At 39.6% G+C, this 22265-nt stretch overlaps 1 long non-coding RNA gene and 1 pseudogene across 2 annotated transcripts; both read left to right on the top strand.

The window, feature by feature from the left end:
* The first annotated feature begins 3049 nt into the window (after positions 1–3049).
* LOC128132478 (uncharacterized) lies at positions 3050–4895 on the top strand. Of its 2 annotated transcripts, none has more exons than XR_008230557.1 (3): positions 3050–3296; positions 3652–3720; positions 4328–4895. It is a non-coding gene; the product is annotated as an uncharacterized LOC128132478 (long non-coding RNA). The 2 variants fall into 2 exon arrangements; XR_008230556.1 differs by having other exon boundaries at positions 3050–3292.
* Positions 4896–15396: 10501 nt separating this feature from the next.
* On the top strand, positions 15397–17990 carry LOC111876164 (probable cysteine protease RD21B; annotated as a pseudogene).
* The last annotated feature ends 4275 nt before the right edge of the window (positions 17991–22265 follow it).

Here is a 22265-nt window from a genome sequence, read left to right on the forward strand (position 1 = left end):
ACTTTTGGATACGGGAAGTCCAATTCTTGGGTCATGTTGTTAACCAGGAGGGAATAATGGTTGACCCCGCAAAGATCGAGGCTGTAATGAAGTGGGAACGTCCAAAGAGTCCCACGGAGATTCGAAGCTTTCTAGGATTAGCCGGATATTATCGACGATTTATCCAAGGCTTTTCTTCGATAGTTGCTCCATTAACAGCTTTGACTCATAAAGGAGCTACGTATACGTGGAGTGAGAAACACGATGAGGCATTCGAGAAGCTAAAGAAGAAGTTATGTGAAGCACCGATACTTTCTCTACCCGATGGAGTCGAAGATTTCGCGGTTTATAGTGACGCTTCTGGAGTCGGGTTGGGTTGTGTTCTGACCCAAAGAGAAAAGGTGATAGCATACGCATCTCGACAATTGAAAGAGCACGAAAATAACTACCCCACTCATGATCTGGAGTTGGCAGCGGTAGTTTTTGCCTTAAAGATATGGAGGCATTACCTCTACGGCACGAAGTGCAAGCTCTTCACTGATCATAAGAGTCTCCAGTATCTCTTTAATCAGAAGGAGTTGAACATGAGGCAACGACGCTGGCTAGAACTTCTCAAGGACTACGACTATGAGATACTTTACCACCCAGGTAAAGCAAATATTGTTGCTGATGCTCTCAGTCGAAAAGTCAATCTGGAAAGGAAAAGGCCAAGGGCGTTAAGAATTGAAGTCGTCTCGACGATTGTCGAAAGTATCAGGAAAGCTCAAGAAGAAGCTTTAGAGAAAAATGACCGAAAGGAAGAACGTTTGGGAAGAACGTTAGTGTTCGGTACAAACAGTCGTGGACTGAAGGTATTCCAAGATCGAATTTGGGTACCTAAGACGGGAGGAATAAGAGATCTTCTGATGGAAGAAGCACACAAGACCATGTACTCGATTCATCCCGGTAGCACTAAAATGTATAGGGACCTAAAACCCTACTACTGGTGGCCGACGATGAAGCTCGATGTTGCGAAGTATGTGGCCGAGTGCGTAACATGTGCGAGGGTTAAGGCACAACATCAGAAACCGTATGGGAGTTTAGAACCTTTACCTGTACCCATGGGTAAATGGGAAGACATCGCCATGGATTTTGTGACTAAACTGCCCAGGACGAAGAACGGTCACGACATGATTTGGGTAGTCGTGGATCGTTTCACCAAGAGTGCACACTTCATAGCAGCCAACGAGAAGTGGTCTATGGATAAGCTCGCAAATGCTTACGTGAAGGAAATTGTAAGACTTCACGGTGTCCCTCTTACGATTGTATCAGATCATGATAGTCGTTTCACGTCAAGGTTTTGGAGGAGTCTACAAGAGGAGTTAGGTACAAAGTTGTGTTTGAGTACTGCTTATCATCCGCAAACTGATGGTCAGAGCGAAAGAACGATTCAGACATTGGAAGATATGCTAAGAGCATGTACCCTCGAATTCCAAGGAAATTGGGACGAGCACTTACCTCTGGTAGAATTTTCCTACAACAATAGTTTTCACTCGAGCATCAAGATGGCACCTTACCAAGCCTTGTATGGACAGAAGTGTCGTACGCCGTCTTGTTGGCTTGAAGCCGGAGAGAAGCAGTTTATGGGCCCCGAGATAGTCCATGAGACTGCTGAGAAGTTGAAGGTGATTAGGGAAAGAATGTTAGCAGCCTAGGATCGTCAGAAGAGCTATGCTGACAAGAAAAGACGACCGATAACTTTCGAAGTTGGGGATTCCGTTTTGCTTAAAGTCTCACCGTGGAAGGGACTTATACGATTTGGGAAACGAGGAAAGTTGAGTCCAAGGTTTATTGGACCGTTCAAAGTTCTTCAGAAGATAGGGAACCAAGCTTACAAGCTGGAATTGCCCGAAGAACTCAATGGTATTCATAACACCTTCCATGTGTGTTATTTGAGGAGATTCACGGGAGATGTTCCCGACATAATTCCAATCTCAGAGTTAAGGATGGATGAAAATAAAAGGTTGATCGAAGAGCCTGAGGAAATTGTTGACCGTAAGACTAAGAAGTTACGACGCAAGATGGTCGACTTGGTGCTAGTCTGATGGAAACATTCGAATGGGCCGAATCTCACTTGGGAAACAGAGGATGACATGATGAGTCGCTATCCACATCTGTTTGCTGATGCATGATTCCGGGACGGAATCATCCTAAGGGGGAGAGAATTGTAACGCCCGGGTTTCAGGGCTAAGCATTTTTGTCAATGTAATAGTCTAGGTCAACTCTTGTAACTCTTTTTTTGAAGTAATAAAAATGAAATATTTGAGTATTATGTGAATTATGTGTATTTATGTGCTTATAATTTAATTATAAATGTATAATTAATAAATAATAAAAATAAGCGTCAAAATTAAAGTATAAGATAATCCCGATATCTCTACATAAAGTTGTAGAATATGTCTCAAGGTTTTCGTACATATAAAGAATGCCGAAATCCGAGTTATAACGAAGAAGTTATGACCCGTCGAAGTTTCACGACAGAACCGACACGATACCGGGAAGCGTGAATAGTGAATTTAGGATAGAGCGAGATTTAGCCTTAGTGATCTAAACGAAAGTCTTAGAATATGTTAAACTAAGAACATCGATAAAAAGAACGCCCAAATCTGACTTCGTATGAAGAAGTTATGAGATTTTAAACAGACCAATCCTGTCCCGGCTTGTTAAAAATATAACTTTAAAAATAAAGTCAAAATTAGCCGACGGAGTCTAAACGAAAGTTGTAGAGTACGTCTTCACCTACGCGTGGATATAAAGAACGTCAAAAACGGAGTTCGTATGAACGAGTTACAAATTATAATAGCATATTTACGTATTAAAATAAAGTATAAATCATGTATACGTACACATATATATACATATGTATATATCATTAGAAAGGTATCGACGATGCGGTCATTATAAGACTAATGTTGAGTTCTTTCGACATTAGCTTAGTACAAATATCATTAAATCCATTTATAATATTATTATAGAGGGGTGTTTAGTTGTTTATATAACTAAAAGGTCATTAAGTAATTATGGATGGTAGTTTTTGAAAATTCAATTAGTATAAATAAGAGCCTTGGGCTCTCATATTTCTTGCACCATTCTCTTGATTCAAGAGTCTTTCTCTCCTTATCCCCCGAGCATTTCGGTCCCTCGTGATTCGACTTCTCTTTCTGTAGCTTAGTATAGTAAGGTGAGCGCTGAAGCGCTGCACGAATCTTTCTTAGAAAGATTCAGCGACGAAGTTCTGCCCCTGCAGAGCCCGACTCCTAGCTAAAACCCCCTTGTAAGTAAGTTATGCTTACCTTATTTTAATATAGCTTATATTTAAAATTAGTATTGTTATTATGAACTTATAATAAATATTTGAGCTATTATTATAACTTATATAAGTGTCGTTATAATATTTTTTTTTAACTACTCGCGGTACGGGGAATCTGGTTTAAAGGGCCGCATAGGGTTGTTGGATTTCAGAAGTGCTATATGCCAAAATGGTCCTGCCCTCCGGTGTTTTATGTCTGGCCCCTGTCTGTACATAGTGGTTGGAAAATATTGTTTAAAGCTTATATAATAATAATAATAATACTAAGACTAATAGTTGGTCACGGTAAATATTAGACTAAAATTTAGCGATAATAATGCTAGGTTTCGTCGAAGGAAAATAGAATCGTTAGAAGCAAGCGCTGCTCGATTTTGGAATCATCACCTTAACAAGTGAGTGCGTAGTTACTTTCAACTTACACATAGATATGAAGTATTTTATATAAATTACGTGCTATGTGTGCATATTATCTGAATACTTGCTATCTATGCTAGATGAACGTTGTTATACATGTTTTTAATGATTTAAACTGTATATGTATTTTATATCTACGAAAATGTTGGGGTAAAACATGGGTAGATACAATAGGTGATGTGTGATAAAATGATGAGAGGCCTCGATGTTGACGTTGTTGTTTCTGTCATCTAGCGGAGTATGGATGACGACCACGGACTCTTCTAGACAGTCCAGTGGAACGCTAGCAGGCTCGCAACCTGTAGGTGTTTGTGAACAACGTGTTCACCGGTGTACTCCATCCCCCACATGGTTGCCTTTAGGACATTTATTGCTGAGGAATCCCCTTAGCAGTAGTGTCCGTCCCGATGATGATCCTTAGGCTAGGTCCCTTATGATAGGTGTTTAGGGACGTAAAGTGAGGATAACGGGAACGGGTAATCGGGTTATTGTTGATTGAATTAATAAACTTATTTATTGTGGGTTGAAAACCCTATGTGCTCACCAGGCTCCCAAGCCTGACCCACTCAGTTTTATGTATTACAGGTAGTGGCGCATGAGCATAGGTGTGATGTTTTGGACGAGGGATTACGGATATAGGCCTGTAGATATGAAATAATGTAGTAAGGCTTATATTGTACTGTTTATGCTTTTGATCTGTACGAACATGACATCCCGAGTCTTTTAATGAAATACATTTCTATGGAAATGCTTTTGATAAATCTTTATCATATTTTTGTTTTGGGACAAATTCCGCAACACTTTCATTTAAAATGTAACTCTGATTTTTAAACAAAGCATAAACAAACCGGTCTTTTGTGGCCGTGATTTTGGGGATGTCACAGTTGGTATCAGAGCATTAGTTTAAGCGAACTAGGAATTTGTAGGATTTCTAGACTTAAACTTAGAATGCTAAGCGATGATTGTGAGGTGTGAGCACTAGCTTATTTTAGGAATTGTGCCTAAAATGCTTTTATGTGCTAAATGCTTTGTGCATAATATGCTGTTAATTGTTCGGATCTATGGTCTGTTGCCGACCGGATCTGGAAACCTTATGTGTTTAGAATTCTAAACGTACGACTACGATATTAGAACTAGCATGTAAACGTTTCGGAGTGATAAGGACGATTTAAAACGTCTATCCTAAATAAAGATCTAAATTCACCTTATTCGGTGTATAGATCAAGATGGCAACCACTCTGAAATCAGCTGTTCGAGCAGCTAAGAACGTGGAGACCCAACAAAAGGAAAGAGGTCTGGAGAGGGTTGAGGTTGGTGAGAAACGGAAGTTCAATGGATCCTCGAAGTCCAACAAGAAGAGTAGATTCTCGTTTTCTTCACTAGTTCTTGATTCGGAAGGCCCCAAACACCTAGAAACTCTTGGCTTCTTCAAAAATGACTTCAAAAGTTGCATCAAAACATTTTCAAAACTTCTTTATTCGAACGTAGAAATATGAAAGCATAAAGCTTTCCAAAAATGCCCCTCTTTAACGTCTTAGGCGAGACGTCCTTCTAGCTTGGTTCAACACACCGGGACATCCAAGTGGATGATTTCAATAACACTTGCATTAAAACCTTGATAGAATGGCTTTAATCGGTGCCCATTGACTTTGAAAATTTGTCCCGTTTCTTCATTTTGGATTTCCACCGCTCCATGGTCAAAAGTCTTTATTACAACAAATGGGCCAATCCACCTTGATCTTAATTTGCCCGGGAATAACTTCAACCGTGAATGGTAAAGTAAGACCCTATGTCCCGGTTCAAAATTCTTCCGGGTGATGGACTTGTCGTGGAAGAGCTTCGTTTTCTCCTTATAAATCCTTGCGTTTTCATAGGATTCGTTTCTCAATTCTTCTAGCTCTTGGAGTTGAAGTTTCCTATGCCTTCCAGCCTCGTCAATGTCAAAGTTGCATTTCTTGACCGCCCAAAATGCTCGGTGCTCTAACTGGACGGGAAGATGACAAGGTTTTCCGAAAACTAATCTGAAGGGCGACATTCCAATCGGGGTCTTATAAGCGGTCCGATATGCCCATAAGGCATCGTCGAGTCTCAAACTCCAATCCTTCTTTGTCGGATTCACCGTTTTCTCTAGAATAGACTTCACTTCACGATTCGACACCTCCGCTTGACCATTCGTTTGAGGGTGATAGGCAGTGGAGACACGATGAGTCACGTGATACTTCTTCAATAGAGCCTCCATCATTTTGTTGCAAAAGTGCGTCCCTCTATCACTAATCAAAGCCCTAGGCACACCAAATCTCGCAAAAACATTAGACTTTAAAAACTCGATAACCGTTTTGGCATCGTCCGATCTTGTGGCTTTGGCTTCAACCCATTTAGAAACATAGTCAACCGCGAGTAAAATATAAACGTTGCCAAATGACACGGGAAATGGGCCCATAAAATCAATCCCCCATACGTCAAAAATTTCACAAACAAGGATTGGATTTTGGGGCATTTGGTTCTTTTGCGAAATGTTTCCCGTTCTTTGGCACCGCTCACAACTTTTGCAAAACATATAACAATCGCGTGACATGGTTGGCCAAAATAATCCACATTCAAGGACTTTTCTCAAAGTCCGGCTAGGTCCGAAGTGTCCCCCACAAGCAAATTCATGACAAAATTGCAAAATGGATTGGTGCTCTTGTTAGGGCACACATCGCCTAATGATTTGATCGGGACAATGTTTCCACAAATAAGGTTCATCCCACACATAGTATTTTGCATCACTTTTCAACTTGTCTTTTTGAGCACGTGTGAATGTGTCGGGATACCTTTTTGTGACCAAAAAGTTAACGATATCGGCATACCAAGGAATAGATTGAGTAAGGGAAAAGAGATGCTCATCCGGAAACTCGTCCCGCAATGGGAGAGGAGTTTCATTTGAAATGATCCGGCTTAGATGATCGGCAACGAGGTTCTCGCATCCACTCTTGTCTCGGATTTCCAAGTCAAATTCTTGTAACAGTAGGATCCACCGGATGAGTCTCGGCTTTGCATCTTTCTTCGTCATCAAGTACTTAAGTGCTGCGTGATCCGAATACACTATGACCTTGGTACCAAGTAGGTATTGTCTAAATTTCTCCAAGGCGAACACTATGGCCAATAACTCCTTCTCCGTGGTAGAGTAGTTGCTTTGAGCATTGTCTAGTGTCCTTGATGCATAATAGATCACGTGGGAGGCCCTCCCATTCTTTTGACCCAAAATGGCGCCTATCGCATAGTTGCTTGCATCACACATGATCTCAAAGGGGAGATCCCAATTTGGTGCTTGCATGATGGGAGCGGATGTAAGCAACTCTTTGAGCTTGTCAAAAGCTTCTTTGCACGCCTCATTGAACTCGAAATCGACCTCCTTTTGCAAGAGTTGGCACATTGGTCTTGTTATCTTTGAAAAATCCTTGATGAACCTTCTGTAGAAACCTGCATGGCCCAGAAAAGAACGAACTTCCCGAACACAAGTCGGGTAAGGTAAGCTTTGAATAACATCAATTTTTGCCTTATCTACCTCAGTTCCTTTTTTAGACACAATGTGACCCAAAATGAGACCTTGACTCACCATGAAATGACATTTCTCAAAATTCAAAACCAAGTTTGTTTCGATGCATCTTTTTAAAATTTTTGTGAGGTTAGTCAAACATTCTTGAAAGGAGTTGCCATAGACCGTGAAATCATCCATAAAAACCTCAATTATGTTTTCAACGTATTCCGAAAAGATACTAACCATACAAGGTTGGAAAGTGGCCGGGGCGTTACACAATCCAAATGGCATTCTCCGGTAGGCAAAAGTACCAAATGGACATGTAAATGTCGTCTTTTCTTGGTCTTCCGGTGCCACCGGGATTTGGTGAAAACCGGAATACTCGTCGAGACAACAATAATGAGATTTCCCGGCCAACCTTTCTAACATTTGGTCAATGAAAGGCAATGGGAAATGATCTTTTCTTGTGCTTGCATTGAGTTTGCGGTAGTCAATACATACTCTCCACCCGTTTTGCACACGAGTGGGGACCATCATACCTTTGTTGTTCTCGACCACCGTGATTCCCGTCTTTTTTGGAACAACTTGCACCGGGCTCACCCACTTGCTATCCAAGATTGGATAGATCATCCCCGCATCAAGAAGCTTTAATATCTCTTTCTTCACAACTTCCATCATTGGCGGATTTAACCTTCTTTGCGCATCTCTACTTGGCTTGCATTCATCCTCCATTAAGATCTTGTTCATGCAAGTGGAGGGGCTCAAACCCTTGATATCCGCAATCGTCCAACCCATGGCTTCTTTATGCTCTTTCAACACCTTGAGGAGTTGCTCTTCTTCGAATTCGGTTAAATGAGTTGAAATGATAACCGAAAGGGTTTCATTCTTTCCCAAGTAAGCATACTTCAAATGTTGAGGTAAGACCTTCAATTCCAATTCGGGTGGTTGAACAAGGGATGGCGGCAATTTTGTGTGAGTTGGGGGCAATTCAATTTGCTTGACATCTAATCTTGTGAATTTTTTCATCTCCATTTTACTTACCAACTTCTCAACTTCCGGATCCAAAGAATAAAGCTTTAATTGTTCGGCTAGCTTCCCACAATCGAATCCTTTGCTCAAGATCATTTCCAACATATCACCGTTAGACAACTCAAACAATTCTTGAGTAATTGGCTCAACAACATCAACAAAGTACAAAGATGAGACGTCACTAGGATATCTCATGGCATCATAAATATTAAAACTTATTGTTTCGCCATCAAACTCCATTGTCAAACTTCCCGCATACACATCGATCTTTGTCCTAGCCGTCTTAAAAAACGGTCTCCCAAGCAAGATTAGAGCCGATTTGGAGGACACTTGCTCATCTAGATCAATCACATAGAAATCCGCCGGGAAGACTAATTGGTTCACTTGCACTAGGACATCTTCTAAAACACCTCTAGGAAAGACACTCGATTTATCCGCAAGAGAGATTATGACACCGGTTTCACTTAAGGGTCCGACATTTAATGATTCATATACCAAATAGGGCATGACATTGATAGAAGCACCAAGATCAAGCATAGCACTACTAAAAGTGACATCCCCAATCTTGCAAGGAACCGTGAACATTCCGGGATCTTTGCATTTGGGTGGAAGTTTCCTTTGTAAAACCGCGGATGCGTTTTCATTCATCAAAATTTTCTCATTTCCCTTCAACTTCCTCTTGTTGGTACAAAGTTCTTTCAAGAACTTTGCATATCTCGGGATTTGCTTGATTGCGTCAAGTAGAGGGATGTTTACTTCCACCTTTCGGAAGGTGTCCAAAATCTCTTTCTCCTCCATATTCTTCTTTGAAGTTGAAAGTCGGGAGGGGAACGGTGGTTGAGTGGCTATTGGTGTTACTAGAGGGGCAGCCTTCTTTGGAACTCCGGCTTGTGCATCATTCTTGATTATAGGTACTTCAACGGGAATAACTTCTATCTCTTCCTCTTCTTCCCTCGGCTTCTTCTTTGAACTACTTTCTCCGGCTTGTTTGCCACTTCTCAATGTCACCACATTGACATTTGGGTTCTTTTCGGTTTGAGAAGGGAGTTTACCACGGGATTCCAACTTGCTTATGGATGTAACTATATCTCCCATTTGTGCTTCAAGGTTGGAGATACTAGTCCTTGTTTCTTTTTGGAATTGTTGGGTACTAGTGGCTAGAGATTTGACAATGTCTTCAAGAGACATTCCGGAGCTACTTGGTTGGGATTGAGGAGGTTGTTGATGATGATGTGGAGGGTGCGGTTTGGGTTGATAGTGTGGTTGTTGATGTTGGTAATGAGGTTGTGGTGGTGGATAGGATGGTCTAACCAATGCATTTTGAGGCAATGGTCTTGGGTTGTAGCTCATGTTGGGATTTGGCTTCCAACTTGAGTTATATGCATTTTGGTAACCGGATGGTTTGTTGTGGTAGTTTTGGAACTCTCCCGTGGCATTCACATGCTCCGCATCTTCTTGAAGGATGGGACACATATCCGTAGGATGTCCCATTGTTGCACATATTCCACAAACCATCACTTGTGGAGTTTGTCCCATGGCTAGCTTTTGGACAACGGAGGTTAGATCTTTGATTTGAGACTCGAGATTTGATGTTCCCACTTCATTGACTTTGTGTTGTGTGTCTCTTTTCATATCTTGGCGAGGGCCAAAATGTTGTGAATTCGCGGCTATGGTGTTGAAAAGTTGTCTTGTTTGTTGTGGGGTTTTACTAAAGACATCTCCACCACTTGAGGCATCAACTAGTCTTCTCTCCATTGGCAACAATCCCTCGTAGAAGTGTTGAATGAGGAGTTGTTCCGGAATTTGATGTTGTGGGCAACTATAGCACAAGTTGTTGAACCTCTCCCAATAATCATGGAAAGTCTCATTTTGACCTTGGCGGATTCCACAAATCTCATTTCGAAGACTTGAGACTCTTGAGGCGGGATAGAACTTATCAAGGAAAGCTCTTGCCATGTCGGTCCATGAGTTGATCGACCCCGGTGGAAGATAGAATAACCAATCTTTTGCTCTATCGGCCAATGAAAAGGGGAATGCCCTTAGCTTGATTTGGTCATCGGTTGACCCTTGTGGCTTCATGCTAGTGCAAATAATGTGGAACATCTTCAAGTGCTTATGAGGGTCTTCGTTCTCCAATCCATGAAAAGTTGGTAGGTGGTGGACTAAACTTGACTTCAATTCCGAACCTCCTTCCAAAACCAGGTAATTGATACCGGTTGGAGTTTGTGTAACATCGGTCTCCATCATTTGCCTCAAAGTCCTTTCGGGAACTTCTCCTCCGTCCGCCATTGCAATTGGTTCAATAATGGGTGGGTTTTGTTGTAGGGGTGGTGTTTCAGGAATTTCTTGGCGAGGGTCGGGACTAGAATCGGGTTCTATATCACTTAATGAAGCGGTTTCAACCTCCGAATCCCCGTGGGGGTTAGAAGTTTGACCACGTTCAATTCGCTTTTCCTTTGCTAAACGCCTTGCTACTTTTTCGATTTCGGGGTTGTAAATCAAGTCACCTGTACGCTGAGATCTGGGCATAGAGAAACAAATTGATTAAAAATAAACCAATCTCCGGCAACGGCACCAAAAATTTGGTGGTTGTCGAGGCCAACACAAATAATAACCCTAAATATTACACACTAAAATAGTGTATAGTGGTAAAGGGATCGAATCCACGGAGATTGGTTCAATTTATAACTCTATGAAAAAAAATCTCTTTGTAAAAGTACTTGTAAAATGACAATAGAAATAAAATGGGGGGTTTTGGTGTTTTGAAATACTTGAAACAAACTAGAATCAACTATGATTTAAAAAGACAAATGCAACAAAAATAAGAGTTTGATGTAAAATCAATAAGGGAGAGATGGTTGACTTAAAGTTTCCTCACTTTGACTTTTGATGAACATATCATTAGAATCCAATGGTGCAATACTTTGATTTAAATCCTTAATTTGGCTATAGTAATCCAAGGAGCTTGAGATTACCTAGACTTTTCTTAATTGTTGAAATGGCTAGAGAAGCTCATAACAATTTCCTTAGTCAAAGTCACTAATTCCAAATAGCATGTAATTAGTGAAAGTCAACTAGCATTAAGAACCAAAAAGTCACCAAATCCAAGAGGGGTCAAATGCTTTCACCACCATGTTGGAGGAAATGTTTTTATGATTGTGTGAAGCAAAAACAACACAAAAATCATTTGTTGCTTGCTAATTTGAGGATCCTTTACTTAATCAAGAAATTAGCCAACTAATCACCACAAACACATTTAAACTCATGAACTAAAACATACAAGTAGTGATAAGATGTTAAAACACAAAACATTCCCATAAAGATTTAAGAACATGTTCATGGATTCTTCAACATTCAACAAAAGTTCAAAGGATTAACCAAAAGTCAACCAAGATTAGTTTAGCCAAGCATGGCTAAACACAAAGAAACAAAGTTAGAGAAAATTGTACCAAACATTAAGCAAGAATCAAGAGGTAAAAATATGATGTTCTTCAAGTGTTCTTGGCCTTCAAAAGTCTTCAAAACTCCAGAGAGAATCTTCAAAAATCGGATGTCCAAGAGTCTGCAAAAGATGGGCACCAACCTTCCTCAAATAGCTCAAAAGAAGGATTTCCGATATTGCCCCTGTAGGGCCTTGCGCGACCCGCGTGCTGCTGCGCAGGTGGGTTGCGCGGGTGGTACCTGACATGGGCTCCTTTGAGATTTTGGGCCTCTAAAGCATATCCCACTAGCCCAGATCGAATCCAATCACCTCCTAGCCCATTTTCTTCAAGTTTTTCTTCATTTAAAGCCCAATTTGACCTCTCTAAATCCTCCAAAGCTCGTGAACTCGCCCGATTAATAATTTTCATACGCTTGAATGTTCCCCCGCATCTTTCAAATTTAAAGCTCAATTCTTCCAAGCCTTCAAGCAATTGACAAGTCCACCCCATGAATCACCTTCATAGCCATCAAGCATGAAATCTCCAATTCCCTTCAAGCCCAATCGCCTCGCAAGAGTGCCGCCCTGCTAGTTTCCAAGAAAATCTGCAATAATGCTCAAGAAACTAGAAAGTACCCCGAAATGGTCATAAAAATAACAAAAGGGAAAATATGCATGAAAGTTAACTAAAATGCGAATGAAATGTACTAAAATAAACTATAAAAATAAGTAAATAAAATGAAGCTATCACTTATTGAGATGTCTTAATGGATAAAGTTGGAAACTTTATCCATCGAGACCGTAGGAAGGCCCAAATATAAGCTTTGGAGCTCTTGGAATTATCGGAAAACGACTTAATGTATTAAGCTGTTCAGACCTGTCTTAACAACGTGGCCTTAGGCTGCCATGACGTGGCGACTGGGTAAGGACCCACTGTTTCATCCTTATACGCTGCCACTTCGTAGTCGATGGATGGCTAAGACGTGGCGACTCGCTTATTAGGGTTTTTGGGTTGTTGACTTGAGCGTTAACCTTGGGGGTGAACTTGTTGACTTTTTAGTCGACTTGTGAGTTTGGACTTTAGGCTGAGGTCGAGTTCCTTCTATCTTATAGGTGACTCGTGGTTTCAGTTTTGATTCCAGGAGGGAGCTATTGTATTATCTTCTTGATTTCAAGGTGAGTTTTTCTCAATGTACTCTTGGATCAAAGGCAGCAATGCCGACCCACTAGATTGTGTTATGTATCCCTGTGTATAGGATGTTGCTATGCTGTAGTGATCTATTAGATTGGTAGATATGTATGATTACATGTGCTAGTTGGTTATTTGTTTATATTCATATTTCAATATGTTGTGATTGGGTTGAGGTGGTCATGTTTTTTTTTTGTTAAAGGCCAAGATACATGAGCGGTCCAGTTGATACTGTAGGCCCAAGGGAGCAGTCCAACTTATGTTGTAGGCTCGGGAGCGGTCCAACTTATAGTTGAAGGCTCAGGTGGCGGTCTAACCTTGTGTTATAGGCCTTTTTTGCATGCATTGTATGTGTTTTGCTGTGAGGGGTATTTTGGGGGAACTCACTAAGATTTGGCTTACAATTGTTGGTTTCCATGTTTCAGGTACATCCAATGATAGGTGCAAGGCGAAGGCATGATCTTACACATCGTCTTACTAATATATGTTTTTGAGAGATTTTGATACTTTGAATTTATTGATTTGACTTGAAGACGATGTTTTATAACTTATGGTTTTTATGGGAATGTTTTGATGAAAATGAAAAATTTTGGTATGGTTTTTGGGATGTTACAGCCATGGTCATCCCATGGTCTTTCATATAATTGCCATGGTCCTCTCATGGTCTTTCATGCTAAAGTCACAAAGACAACTAGCAACCTACACAATACAGTGAGAAGACTCACCTCACAATCACAATCGCCATCTAATGAGCTTACATAGATGGAAAGGGGGTGCTATACATCTCCTAATGAATCATACAAGCTAAACCCTTCGTCTACCTTGTAAAACTAACAATTTAACAAAAGGCCAAACATGTCAAAAGTAAACAGTCAATGGTCTCCACGTCGTGGCCAACCAATGGACACACTATGGCTATTCAACTTGCTTACGATCAAAATCCGCTACCACATCATGGCGGGCATGCCACCACGCCGTGGCAGAGTCCAAAAAAAACAGTCGTGACATTCTCCTTTGTCACGTTGTGGCTTCTACACTATGATAGCTTAATGGATTGAGTCCTTAATCCGTGAAGCCACTTGTTCACACTTTCCAGTAAGCTTCTTGAGACCCTAGTCATGCATAAAAATCCAAACTTTATGGACATGAATGACACATGCGTGTCCTTCACCCAACTATGTCAAAATGATGAGAAAATGACCTAAACTCATGTATGGCTTTCAAAACCCATTCAACTTTTAGATCCAAAAGATGTAATGACCAATGAACCAATGTGAGCCATAAAGTTGCAAACTTTATCTCTTCCAACCAACCCATACTCAAACATGAGTCAAAACATGCAATAAAACTTAGATCTATGAAGAAAGAACCAAAAAGGTGGAAATTTAATGACTTATAAAGAGTCTAGAAGGTGCACACAAGGAGTAGGACAAGTTGCTTGATGATCTAAGCACAAAAGCTCCTTCTTCCTCCTTCCAAGATCAAAAAACTACCAATAATAAGCCAAGAACTTCAAAAGGGAGGCTAGGGTTTATCAAAGGTGCTTTAGAGGTGATAGAGGCTACGGGTGAAGGAAACTCTAGCTATCACTTCCTTTAAATAAGGCTCTATGCTTGTAATTTAGAGTTTGCCAAAAAATAAGTCACCACGTCGTGTCAACCATTTTAATGAAATACACGATCCTGACATTCTGCCAAGTCGTGGTGATCCCTTAACCACATCGTGGCCATAAGAATTCTCATAACTGAAATATGAAAATCATACATGAAATCTAGGTATTACATAGAAAGAAAGGAGATGTGGATATTTAGGATCTAATATCATAATTTGTTGCTTAATTCATTGATTTCTTTGGTTTACGTCTTTTTTGTATAAAGATAAGAAAACTGCAAAAATGATCCATATGGTTTACATTGTTCCTTGACTAAGGTCCAAACAAAGTTTGCTTTTGCAAGATTGGTTCTTATTTACGCATACATATTCCCCCTCATTCATTCTCTTTATCTCTCTATCGTTTGCTTTCTCCCCTCTGGTCACCACCCCACCTCTACCATAGGATACTACCACCTACCCCAAATACCACTCGGAATCCACCGCCAACCACCCTTTCCTACAAACATGTTTTCCCAAATGAAATCAAGAAGAAGAACCTACGAACCCATTTTTATTATTATTCAGATACCATTTTTGATGCGGACATTGTTCTATGATGACTTACAGACATGAAAATTTATTTTCCTGTTTGAAAATCGCCACAAGGGTGAGAACAAAATATATATTGAACGGGATGCAATTGACATCATCAGCAGACCCTTTACAAAGTCATTTGTTTATTTTTATTTTTGTCGTATCCTCTATAGAGAATAATTCGATTTAACAAGGAAAGTAATTTTATTTTTTATATGGAAAGTAGTACTTAATCAGGTTATCTAATTCTAAAGGTTATCTAAATATATTCCCATGACACGTTGCCCAGGTCTCTCCCATTATAAATTCATTCCCTACCCTCACCTTTCCACTCCATCGTTCTCCTCTTCTCTCTTTTCAACACAAGCTCCGACAATGAAGCTCCTTCCAATGGCGATTTTCTTGCTTTTTGCTCTCTTCGTCGTCTCATCAGCTATGGACATGTCGATCATAGGCTACGACGCCACCCACATGACCACTACCGATGCATCCTCCTCGAGCTGGCGCACCGATGATGAAGTCAACGCTATGTACGAGTCCTGGCTCGTAAAGCATCGCAAATTTTACAATGCCCTTGGAGAGAAAGAGCAGAGGTTTCAGATCTTCAAAGACAACCTTAGGTACATAGAACAGCACAACTCCGGCGATCATTCCTACAAGCTTGGACTCAACAAGTTCGCAGATCTGACCACGGAAGAGTTTCGGTTAGGCTACACCGGCGCTAAGACGATCGGTTCTAGGCGGAAGTCGAACAACGTGAAGAGTGATCGTTATTCTCCCCGTTCCGGCGATGCCCTGCCTGATTTCGTTGACTGGAGGACCAAAGGTGCCGTCGCTGCCGTCAAAGATCAAGGAAGCTGCGGTGAGTTATTTTATAAAATTAGTTTTGAGCTTTATTTTACTTTTTCCCACCCTTTTAAGCATTTGCTTTATAATCAGTTAACGATGAGTATTTATAATTTTTTAGTTCATAAAAACAAAATACAAAGTGAAATTGGAACTAATTAATACTATACTTCAGCATGATTTTGATTGGTCACGTATCCAGAACTGGAAAAGTGGGTCCGTGACTATGATCGAAGATGTTTTGTCTTCTATAAGGATTTGCGAATGATAATTCAATATCCTTCTTTATTTATTTATAAATTTTTATAAATCTTCATCTCTTTGATATAAAAAGTAAACTAAAAACTATAAAAACATGAATTCCGTTAATTAATACTATGATGGATCCTGTCTGTTGAATTATAGGGAGTTGCTGGGCGTTCTCAACAATCGGATCAGTAGAAGGGATAAACCAGATCACGACTGGTAAGCTGATCACATTATCAGAGCAAGAACTGGTGGATTGTGATACATCGTACAACCAAGGATGCAATGGTGGTGATATGGATTATGCTTTTAAATTCATCATCAAGAATGGTGGAATAGACACTGACACAGACTATCCCTACACCGGCAAAGATGGAAGATGCGACAGTTCCAGGGTTCGTATCATATCTCCTTGTTTTCAATACTTCAATACTTGAATCATAATAAATTACTGATTATATGTATTGTGTTTCTTGTTGTGCAGAAAAATTCAAAGGTTGTTTCTATTGATAGTTTTGAAGATGTTCCTGTGAACGATGAGTCAGCATTGCTAAAGGCTGCTGCAAACCAGCCTATAACTGTTGCTATTGAAGCTAGTGGCAGGGATTTCCAGTTCTACACTTCGGTAATCCTTTTATTCTTTAATCATAATCTTTGAATTTAGTTAAACAAGTTTGCAAAACAATGTCCTAATCCTTGATCCTTATGAACAATGGATATAAAGCATAACATGAATATTCTAGCTAATTGATTATATAATGCACAAATTTGAATCTTTTAATTGTTAATATTTTTGTGTCTCCATGGAATCTTGTTGGTTGAGGCCCAAAGGTTGTGGGGTGGGTGTAAATTAATCACATTATATTATTATATTTGAACATTAGGGACCCTTTTGTCTAGTTAATGTTTAAGGGTTGAAATGTTTTTGTTTTAAAGTCGTTCTTTCTTTATTAAATATAAAACCTGACAAACTTGAATTTTGTCAGGGTGTCTTCACCGGACAATGTGGGACCGATTTGGACCACGCTGTGGTTGTGGTGGGATACGGAACTGAAGATGGAAAGGACTACTGGTTAGTGAGAAACTCATGGGCTGCGGACTGGGGTGAAGAAGGTTACATAAGAATGGAAAGAAATATAAAAGAAAAAGTTGGTAAATGTGGAATAGCAATGGAAGCATCTTACCCGATTAAAAACGGTCAAAATCCACCTAACCCTGGTCCATCACCACCTTCACCGGTCAAACCTGAAATCGTCTGCGATCAATATGCCACTTGTCCTCAAAGCACCACGTGTTGCTGTGTCTATAACTACCATGGCGCTTGCTTTGCGTGGGGATGCTGCCCCTTGGAAGGTGCTTCTTGTTGTGATGATAATTACAGTTGCTGCCCTCATGATTATCCCGTTTGTAACTTGCGCCGTGGCACTTGCTCAAAGGTAAAAGTAGTGTTGTTTCGTCTGTTAGATGAGACTGTGTCTAGCTGAAATCTGACTAGTTTTTGAATTTTGTGTTTTGCAGAAGAAGAATAGCCCATTGGAAATCCAGGCATTGAAACGTATTCTTGCTACACCGACTAATTTGAAGAGGACCGATGCTTGAGAAGCAATTGAGATGTTGACATGATTTGTGTTATTGAAGTTTTTTATTTAACTTTAAACTATTTGATTACCATCTGATTATAAATATATAATCAAATGTTCATTTGTAAATACTGCATTGATTCATGTACTGAATTTGACAAGAGACAAATTCATGTTTTTCCTTTTATATTGCTTTCCTCCTAATAAACCGTTCATAAAGTTATACCAAATAGCAATGTGCTTTTATTACATGTTTTTTTCCAATGAAAATTGCAAAATGGTCCCTTTGGTTTGTCTTTTTTATTTTTCCGTGTAGTGGCCAAATTATATATATATATATATATATATATATATATATATATATATATATATATATATATATATATATATATATATATATATATATATATATATATATATATATATATATATATTAAATCTAAAGGGCCTTAGCAACACTAATTTTTTGGCCTTTTGGTTTTTTGCCACAAATCTTTGATGAACTTGACATTTTTCGTCCCTAGAGTCAAAACTTTTAGATTTTTGTGTTTTGATTAAGTTTTAGTTCCTTTAGGTTTTTGCCACAAATCTTTAGTGACTTTCACACTTTAGTCCTTGCAGTCAAAAGTTTTACATTTTGGTGTTTTTGCCACAAATCTTTAATGAATTTGATATTTTTCGTCCTTGTACTCAACACTTTTACATTTTGACAAAAAAACACAAAAAACCTCATTTTGAATTTTGCCACCATATTTTCCCGACTTTGGCAAGTTTAACATTATTACCACAACATTTTTGAATTTTTTCCACCAGTGTCCCTTCTTTTGGTTGTACATTTTTGACATCTAATTTTAAGGGTTGTCGATTTTCTCTCATATTTATGGTGATTTACAATTTCAGTATATATCTTCTAAAGTTTACATATTTTTCCCGTTACCCCAAAAGCGGCGTAACCGCAAGTTCTTTACTAGTTTAAAGTAAATGTAAAGGATCAAACCTGAAACTTTAAAACTCTCTGAGTCGACAATTTTTGCAATTTTGTCTCTTTCTATATTTCTATGTTGGTTTCATGTTGTTAAACCTTCCACCATCACGCAAAGACGAAAGTCACCTTTGAAAACGTACTACTCTTATAGCAAAATTCACAAGTCTTTAAATATCCATTGACAAAGTATCATAAATAATTCATTCCGAGATACTGTGGTTTTCTAGATTTTGTAACCTGATCAAACTAGATTCAGACACCTCTATCCATGTTCTATTGTTCTACTAGGTCCTGAGGAATTAAATATCCTTAAAGACACATGACGAGCCAGAAAAAAGGAATCCTTATCGTTATTATAATTTTTTTTTAAATAAAAATATATAATATAAAAATTAGGTAATGTACAGCTGCGCACTTTACCCCCCTCAACTCCCCCGTGTTTTCTACCATGTCACGTCATCTTAAATCTCATCATCAAACCTATAGTTTTAGTAAAAGATTATAATTTTGTTTGCCTCTTTGTGTGTTATTCATCAAGGCATTTTCAGTTTTCGTTGGATTTTTGGCCTTGTTGTGTGTTATTGCAAAACTTAATGATTTTATGGATTTCCGCTTTTACTCAATTGCTATTCTTTTGTTGGTTTATTCAACCGATAAATCCAAAAACCAATCGAACATAGAAGCCAAAAAAAAGTTGAAAAAAAAATGTATGACACCATTGCATTTCTTGAAAAATCCGTTTTAGGCAGTTTATATGCTTTGGACATGAATTCTTTTTATACATTGATGTTTCATTTTAACTCAAAGTAGAAAGAATAATTTAATATAGATTTTAAAGGAAGTAAAGTTTTCTACGTTGAGTAATAAAGTTTAATAAATTTGTCTTTATTTAACTTCCATTTCAGGAAATATGCCATAGATCTCTTATGCTCACACACACTTATTCCTGATCTTGATCCAAACAACTTTATGTAATGGTAAGTGATAAAAATAAAGTTGGATAAAAACTAGCTCATAAATAATTATGAAATGTAAAATATAATAAATAGACATGTAGAAAAATTCCGGTTGATCATTCAATATTATTTTATTAACTTTGATTGGATTGGATTTATAAATGATTAATGTATTATATGTAATTGTACTAATCAAAGTCTTAATATTATTTTATTAACGTTGATTGGATTGGATTTATAAATGATTAATATATAGCGTGTTAGAAATTTAGTGGGTAATTTGCAAGGGCTAATGCTATAAAAGCTCTTGATTTTTCAAGAAATATCCGATTCTACCCTTTAATGTCTTTTGGGTTCATTAAAGCCGAAAGTTTTGTTTAATTTTCACATTTATGACCTTCTAGCCGGTTAAGCATGCAATATCCGGTCACCTACACAGGTGTCACACCATGTGTGTGCTGTCGAGGTTATTTTTGTTGACACGATTGCTACATGTGCGTCTACCTTTTCCTTACTTTAAAAAAAAGGAGGGAAAGGGGTGTGCTGCGATTCGAACCCGCCACCATAACAACAAAGGGTATTGACGTTACCACCAAGCTACATGGCTTAGGATAGAATCAAGTATTCAACTGTCTATAGGGTCCAATGTTATGTATGATTAGCATACATGAGTGTTGCAGGGTTGGTGGAAGTTTTATAGATGAGTTGTGTGGGGTCAGCCGACCAGTTGCGTAATATCTAGCCTTCCTTTAGGAAGTGAGGATAGAGTGTATGTGTATTCTAGTGGGTATTGTTAGGGTTGTTGTGATGATCCTCTAAGACAAATATGGGTAGGTGTGGAAGGTACTATGGGCTCGTACTACTGGAAGCACAAGACACGTACACGTAGCAGGGAAGTCATAACCCCTAGGGTTTTGTTGGGAATTGGTCCCCATGATGTTATATGTGTTTTTATTTGATATCTCCCTGATTTATTTTCAGTATGGCGATTACGAGACGATTGAGGCAGGATCCAGATCAGGATCAGGAGCAGGTGGCCTAAATGGGCCAACATTGATTGAGGACCGGGTTAGGGAGACCATTTAGGAGGAGGTTGTTTTCCTCTTTCGGGGACAGTTACCAGAGATGTTTAGGTATATCAAGACCGTTATGGTGGAGTACTTTGATGAGCAATACACTGCACTTTCTAAGATTGTTGTTGCTGCTGCCGGGATTGGCATTGGGAGAGCCTTCCAGTACTAGGACTTCGACAATACGAAGCCCCCGGTATTTGATGGAGTTCATGACACAATCATAGCCATGAGGTGGATATCTGAAGTCGAGGGATGTTTCTTCACTTGATCTTGTCCAGCTAACCAGAAGGTTAAGTATGCTCTGAACCTTCTTCGGTCCGGAGCGAAGGATTGGTGGAGACTTGTTACTAGCTTGTATTCTCCTAAGCAGAGGGCTGATGTAACTTGGGAGAAGTTCTTTAAGATGTTCCATTCTAGATATGTTCTGTTGGTTGAGCGGGAAAGGTTGGCCCATGAGTACTTGGATTTGAGACAGGGGACTGAGTTGGTGACAGAGATCACCAAGATGTTTACGGAGAGAGCCATGTTTTGCCCTGAGTTTGCTTCTTCTGAGCAAGCTCAGATAACTCGATACTTAAGCATGCTTAAGACGGACATCCAAATGTTTGTGTCCATGCAACGCTATGGTTCTTTGGTAGCTTTGTAGGAGGCCGCTAAGTGGCGGGAGACCGAGATAGAGCTCCAGACGAGGGAGTAGAGGCAGGCCCTGGGACAGTCTCAACCTGCGTCGAACCGATTCAAGGCCCATGATGGTAGATCTGGGAGTCATAGGGGCCACACTTGCAGAAAGTGCGGCAAGGTTCTTCATGGAGCTTGTCGATCTTCTTCGGGATGCCACAAATGTGGCAAGCAGGGCCACATTGCAAGGGATTGCCGACAGTAGGCTCCAGTATCTGGCATTAGGATTTGCTATCACTATGATCAGGTGGGCCACATAAAGGCCCAATTCCCCTTGCTTGCTGCAAAGACGTCGCAGGCTCCATCACTGACAATTCTGAGGATCACGGATGGGAGCCAGGGCAGGGCGAAGCCCCCGATGGCTTGAGGTCCCACTTTCAGCTCACGGAGGAGGAGGCCAGGGTGATACTAGACGTCTTGACCGATATATTTCTATTTATTATTTTGTTGATTATATTTTATGGTATACTCATGTATATGGTCCTGATAGGTATGTTCTTAGTGAACTCTTTGCCATCTCTTGTGTTATTTGACTCGGGCACGAGTCAGTCCTTTGTGTCTCGATCATTCAGTAGGGAATTTGATATGCCTATTGGGGAGTTAGAGTGTTCGTTGCGCGTTTCTATCACCAACGAACATGGGGTTTCTGCATCCATTGTGTATAAGGTATGTGTATTGGAGATCTTCGAGGTGCCTTATCCGATTGATCTGATCCCTATCCCCATGGGGGATGTATGCATGATAGTGGGTATGGATTAGTTAAGCATGTTTAGTGCCATGATCAATTGTGAGGGCCAACGAGTAGTAGTTCGA

Source organism: Lactuca sativa, chromosome 1 (genome assembly GCF_002870075.4).
Source record: "Lactuca sativa cultivar Salinas chromosome 1, Lsat_Salinas_v11, whole genome shotgun sequence".
NCBI classification, from domain to species: Eukaryota; Viridiplantae; Streptophyta; class Magnoliopsida; order Asterales; family Asteraceae; genus Lactuca; species Lactuca sativa.